General features: G+C 47.2%; 1 protein-coding gene across 1 annotated transcript in view; it reads left to right on the top strand.

Annotated features, from left to right (window-relative positions):
• The window catches only part of LOC106092178 (opsin Rh3), a 65876-nt gene that overhangs the window by 28292 nt on the left and 30685 nt on the right, over positions 1 to 6899 (top strand). The window lies entirely within an intron of this gene.

A 6899-nucleotide genomic window follows, 5' to 3' on the forward strand; every position in this document is an offset into this window, starting at 1 on the left:
AGAGTGTCATCTCAGAGGACTATTTGGGTGAAGATAGTTTTTAGTAATCTAAATCTCAAAATCCATTCAGCTTTTGCCTTCAATCAAGGGATTGAAGAAAACTCCGGAACCTGGTTCTGTTTGGGTTTGCCAGAACCAGGATCCGTGTACAGCAACAACGTGTTGAGGCGGCAGCCCTTGTCGACGTAGGATTCCATCAGGTCATTTCGGTATATACAATCGGCTGCCACAGGATTGTCGGTGAGGTGTAACCGGTGCATGGACTGGGTGCATTTCCGATCTTGCGCTTTCGTTATACCGGGAGTGTGAGCATAGGCAGCAGTCGTCGCTGTCGCATTCTCGTCCACGTCGTCGGACTACGTAACCCCTTCGACTACTCTCGTGCGAAAATTTACGAAACAGCAACACCCCAGCATTAGTATTGCCGGCTCAGTGCCGGGAAGCGTATCATTCATGCAAATGAATTGCAATGGTCTCCAAGGCAAGAATGACGAGAGAGTAGATTTTGTTGGCTGCAGCGATTCAGGAAACAAAGCTGAACAACACCTGCAGCCTGCACCGTTGTCACGGGTACAAGGTGCTACGTAAAGATCGCTTAAGGCGTTTATGTGGAGAATTGGCTTTCGTGATACACCAATCCGTGTATTTAATGAGCATCACGTTTCATTCTCCGCTTTGTAACGACCAGCGAGGCATAGCTTTGGAGGAGCAGATTGAAGGCTCCACACAGACTGGAACTCTGAGGTCCGATATGTGTTGTGTTCAACGCTGTCACGAGAAGCTTAACTGCGAGCTACCGGACGCGTCCACAGGTTGCGGATTGTGGAATCCTCCAGAAGGAGTAGATGCAACGGCAGCCCGGACAAGCGTGGTGTCTCAGTTAGAGACCGGGCGGCAACGGCTCTTGCATAAATACTGAGTGCCCATGAAGCTCAATATGACAAGGCGTATTGTTGGCGCCTTTTAATAACCAATAGCCACTATGTTCCCGTGGCGATCGATCCCTTGGGCCGGAACGAGCTTGACGAGTATCGCCACATCTACATGCAAATGTGGCTTTAACAACAACAAGGCTCCACGTTGTGCACGGTGAATGAGAATGGCCGGCGCAGGCAGTGGTACTCGCAGACGAGCTTGATAGAATTCGTTGCACGGACACCACTAACCTCAGAATCAGCGAGCTGAATCTGGAAATAAACAGGGTAGTCAATGAACATAATATAGAATATGTGGCTGAAACTTAGGTACCGGTATAGGCAAAATGTGGTCTACTGTTAATTCACTCTCGAACCCCGAAAAAAGAGATGAGAGGACCTCAGTCACTTTTAGCCAATAATAACTGTAACTGACCCGAAGACATGCGCCAGGTTGTTCAACCGTCCATTTATTGACCATTCCAAGAGTTACAAGACTAGGAGAAGAGCTATTCGTCGTATCTGTGGTCTTCGAGCCGATGGACATCCATAAAAATTTATCATGGACAAAGTGACGAATGTCATCCGTGGCGCCGCCAAGACGTTAGGCACCGACGGAATCTCTACACTGATGCTGAAGAATCTGGATCTTTCTGGAGTCGAGTACTTTACAAATGTTCTCATCATGTCTTTGAACACTCACTCATAGTGTCAGATGTCTGAAAGATGAGCAGAGTGGTCCCGCTACTGAAGCCTGAAAAGGACCCGAATAAGGGGAGTCGTACAGACCGATCTTCCTTCTCTCAACAGTAGCCAAGACGTTGGAGGGACTACTCTTTCCGAGCCTCATAGGAGGCTCATGCCCATACGCCGAGCATGGGCATGAATTTCGAAGATTGCATAGCACAACAACTGCTATGCATGCCATCACCGCACTCATTTGCCATGGCTTCAATGAACCCAGGCCGTGTGATAGGACGGCCCACGTGGCATTGTACCTATTAAAAGCGTTCGACACTGTTAGCCATGCCACACTATTTGAGGACATCGCCAACACATCCCTCCAGCCAGGCCTAAAACGCTGGGTCGCGAATTATCTGGATAAGAAGTGTGCCACACCTTTACTTTAATTGGCTATGACAGAATATTTCTTCCACTAGCCGAACGTAGAATAGCGTTCCAAGCGCCTCGATCTTCTGCGCTCATTCTAAAATCTCTGACACCAAGTTTCGAGGTGTCTCCTACAACTTGATCCTTCCATCGGGCTTTTGGTCTTCCCGGTTTGCGTGTACCACCGTGTTTGCCTTCAAAAGACTTCTTTGCTGGAGCTTCTTCATCCATTCTGACAACATGACCTAGCCAACGCAGCCGTTGTATTTTGATGCGTGTAACTATGCTATCGTCGCCATACAGCTCGTGGTTCAAATGTCGCCTATATTCTCCATTAACGCAAACTGGTCCATATATTTTACGAAGAATCTTTCTCTCAAATACTCCAAGCACTGCCTCATCTGCTTTCACAAGTATCTATGCTTCAGAACCATATAACAGCACGGGTAGTATCAGTGTCTTGTAAAGTGTAGTCTTCGTCTGTCGAGAGATGGCCTTGTTTCTAAACTGCTTACTTAGTCCAAAGTAGCATCTGTTGGGCAGTAATATTCTTCGCTTTATCTCAAAACTGGTGTCATTCGTTTCGGTTACGGCGGTGCCGAGGTAGATAAAGTTACTGACTGTCTCAAAGTTGTGGTTCCCAACTTTCTCCATTTTCTTTATCTGCTCGTTTGTACAGGGTGTTTTGGGAGTTGCTACCATCCATTTCGTCTTATCTCCATTTACTGCCAGACCCATTTTCACTGACTCTTTCGATTCTTTCAAAGGCTGCTTGTGATTAGTGTGCCATATCTATTCACTTCTGCATCTCGTATAATCTTCTCCAGCAGGATATTAAAGAGATCATACGAGAGGCTGTCTCCTTGTCTGAAACCTCGTTTGGTATTAAATGGTTCGGAGAGATTCTTTCCTATTCTTACTGAGGAACGCGTATCAGTCAGTGTCATCCTGCAGAGTCTTATTAATTTTGCAGTGATACCAAACTCAGACATGGCTTGAAATACCTTTGAACGTAAAGGAGTATCGAAGGCGGCTTTGTAGTCAACAAAGAGGTGGTAGGTGTTGATTTGTCCTTATCAGGTCTTTTCCAGGATTTGGCGCAGTGTGAATATCTGTTCTAGGGTGGATTTACCTGGTCTAAAGCCGCATTGATAGGGCCCAATTATCTCATTGACTTTAGGTTTTAATCTTTCACACAGTATGCTCGAGAGTATCTTGTATGCGATGGGGAGGAGAGTTATTCCTCTGTAGTTGGCACATTCCGTCTTGTCTCCTTTCTTGTGTACTGGACAAAGTATGCTGAGGTTCCAATCATCGGGTATGCGTTCTTCTAGCCAGATTGCGCAGATAAGCTGATGCATACGCCTTATCAGCGTGTCACCTCCGGTCTTAAACAGTTCAGCGGGTAACCCGTCGGCTCCTGCTGCCTTGTTGTTCTTTAGTCGGATCACTGCCACCTGGACCTCATTCTGACTAAGAGGTAAACATTCTATACCATCATCATTGATTGGTTCTGCGGTATCCTCTTCGCCGCCAACGTCGGACACTAGCAATTGGGTAAATTGTTCTTTCCATATCCTCAGCATGTTATCTGTGTCAGTTACCAGATTTCCTTCTTTGTCTCTGCAGAAGAATGTACCTGCACCAAAGCCATCGGTTTGATGTTTAATTCTTTGGTAGCCGGACTTCATTCTGACTCCTGTACATTTCAATTCGCACACACTCACGTATTTCCTTTTTCTTTCTGCGGAATAGACGTTTCTCCTCTCTCCTTTTCTCCCGATACCTCTCCTTCATTTGGTGCGTTGCTACTGATTGCAGGGTTGCTCTATATGCCGCATTCTTGGCTTCAGTAGCATCTCGACACTCTTGGTCGTACCATGGTTTTTTTGGAGGAGGCTTTCGGTACCCAAGTACGGATTTCGCAGCATTTTCCATGGAGTGGGCAATAGTTCGCCACTGCGCCATTATATCATCGGAACAAGGAGTGCTTTCACCAAGCAGTTGGGTCAGTCGAGTGGAGCGCTGCCATTTATTGTGATTTCCAGCTTCCGTGCAGTGTCAGATCGTACTTTCCTCGCCATGTTCAAACGGGTGCGAATCTTTGCTGCAACAAGGTAATGATCCGAATCTATATTCGCTCCACGGATCGATCGTACATCTAACACGCTGGATGAATGCCTTCCATCTATTACAACGTGATCAATTTGGTTTCTCGTGTTTTGATCGGGTGACAGCCATGTGGCTTAGTGAATATTTATTTGTTGAAATCTGGTGCTACTAACTACCATGGACGTTATCTCGTGGAGGCTAAACTTTCCGACTGTTGGACCAAAACTGTTTTCCTTCCCTATCTTCGCATTAAAATCTTCCAGAACGATTAAATTATCATGGGCGGGACAGCGGTCAAATTCTCTTTCTAGGAGCTCGTAGAAAATATCCTTAGTCTGTTCGTCCTGTTCTTCTGTCGGGGTATGGGCGCCAATAAGGCTGATGTTGAAGAATTTGGCTTATATGCGGTTTGTGGTTAGGCTCTCATCCACCGGAGTAAAGCTGGAGACGAGGTGTTTCAGTCTCCGACTAACCACAAATCCGCAGCCAAATTCATGCCTCGTGTTATGGCAGCTATGGTATAGTTCGTCACCGTTTGGTGTTGTAGTGACGCCATTCCCAGTCCATCGCACTTCCTGTAAGGCGGTTATGTCTGCCTTGTACTTCTCCAATACATCCGCCAGCGCGTATACTGCACCTTCTCTATAAAGAGTGCGGACATTCCAGGTGCAGATCCGCAAATCATGGTCCTTTTTTCGTTTGCGTGGGTCGTCAACGTTGGGGGATCCGTTTTTACTATTCCTTTGTTTCTCACAGTAGTTCTCATAGTTTTCCGAGGACGGGTTACTGGCCCAGCGCCCCAACCGCATGGGTTTTGTGGGATTGCACATGTATCCCTCGTTGTGGCGAGCCGCTTGCTCCAAGATCCGACGCTCGCCACCAGCCGCCCCTAACCTGGGAACAGACGATGATGTTGGCCATTGGTTATTTGAAGGCGCCAATAACTCGCCTTGTCATCTCGAGTATCATTGGCACTCAGTATTTAATTAAGAGCCAATGCCACCTGACTCCTCACTGAGACTCTCCACTTGGTGTGCCACACCAATTTTCGATAAAAGCAAAAGTAGAAACAAGGTCCCAAAGTCACTTGCCAGCAGCACTTAGGGTGTTGACAAAGAATCCTTGTTAACCACGTACAAAGCAATTGGCCGGTCTGTGGTAAGTTATGCAGTGCCAGTGTGGTCTCTTCAGCTATGTGACACGCAGTGGAATAGTATTCAGAATGCCGCTCTTGACGGTCTGTCTCCTCAGTTCTCATGTGGACCACCTTCATCAGGAGACAAAGATCCTATCCGTGCGAAGACATAAATACAAGCTGTCTAAAGCTGATATTACATGATAAACACAAACTGCGTTGAACAAAATTGAGTTCCGTTGTCAGATAGTATATGCAAAGGATTACCAATTTACCAATGAGCAATTTTAATGTTGCAGCTGTTGTTATTGCAGAAGTTTCCAGTATTGCAGGGTATTTACAGTATGCGTCTACTACGAGGAGGTATTAGATTCCATTTATTGGTCCAGCATAATCCATGTGGATGCGATCAAGCACTCGAGTTGTGTTAGGCTAAGGACAGAGATCTGTCTTAACCGGGCTTTTTGTTGCGCGTTGATGGCAAAATAATCCATCACAGTCAGCTCAGTATTCATCTCACGAGTATTTGTAGTGAACAGTGTCGCTGAAGATTTGGTGGCGGATATCTTCAGATTTCTTGCAGCGAAATATGAGGCAAGCTCGTTGAGGTAGACGTTCAACCTATCGAAGATGTCATCAATGGGTGGGGGTCCTGATGCCATGATCGTACAATCGTCCGTTTATGATACGATATCTATGCCGTCTGCAGGGGGTGGAATGGAGAATATGTTGAGGTTAAACAGTGTCCATGCAACGAGTCCCATCACGCTCGTCTGCGAGTACCACTGCCTGCACCGGCTGCTGCGTTAATGATGTCTCGGAATTTCCTCTCTGTCACTAGCACATCCGAGGGGGGTGGCAGTTCACTGAAGCGGCGATTGGTATACTCTCTGAAGCCAGTCCAATTGGCCTTCTTCTGATTGATAAACGTCCGGCGTTCAGAGGTTATAAAGTCGGGTGGTCGGTCGATGGTGAGAATTATAAGAAGGTGGTCTGACCCCAAAGAGATGACGACTTGCTAGAATACGTCACTCAGGAGATCAGAGGACGCAGTGGAGATGTCTGACGAGCTGCTGCACCTGTTCTTAATTCTAGTGGGGGCATCCTCATTCACCGTGCTCTATGCAAAGCTATGTCGTCGGGGGGTCACATAGTCCGACGACGACGCTTGTGACTCACTGCTGGCTATGTTCGCACAGCACCTAGCGACATAGCCAGTATGACTATACTCCCGTAGCGAAGTTAGGCCAGAGCAAGAACGGAAATGTACCCACTCCAAGCACCGGTTACACCTCACCGACACCGGCCAATGATGGAGGCGGTTCTGGCAATCCGAACAGAACCAGGGTCCGGGGTTTTTTTTTCAATCCCGGCACGGACCAGAAGCGTGCGGAGAAGGCACTCCGGGATGTGCCTCTCCCATGACGAAAAAAGACGAACGCGTACACTGAGGCGGCAGCTGTTGCCGATGATTGTTCCATCGGGTCAATCCGGTGCGTACAACCGGCTGCCATGGGATTGCTCTTAGTCTGGCGTTCAATAAGCGTGTTGTCCATTTTAAATCCAAAATTCTCTGCGTTTCGTCAACTAATGAGTCAAGTGTTGTTGAATCCTTGGCTTCATCCAGC

Source organism: Stomoxys calcitrans, chromosome 1, assembly GCF_963082655.1.
Source record: "Stomoxys calcitrans chromosome 1, idStoCalc2.1, whole genome shotgun sequence".
Lineage (NCBI taxonomy): Eukaryota > Metazoa > Arthropoda > Insecta > Diptera > Muscidae > Stomoxys > Stomoxys calcitrans.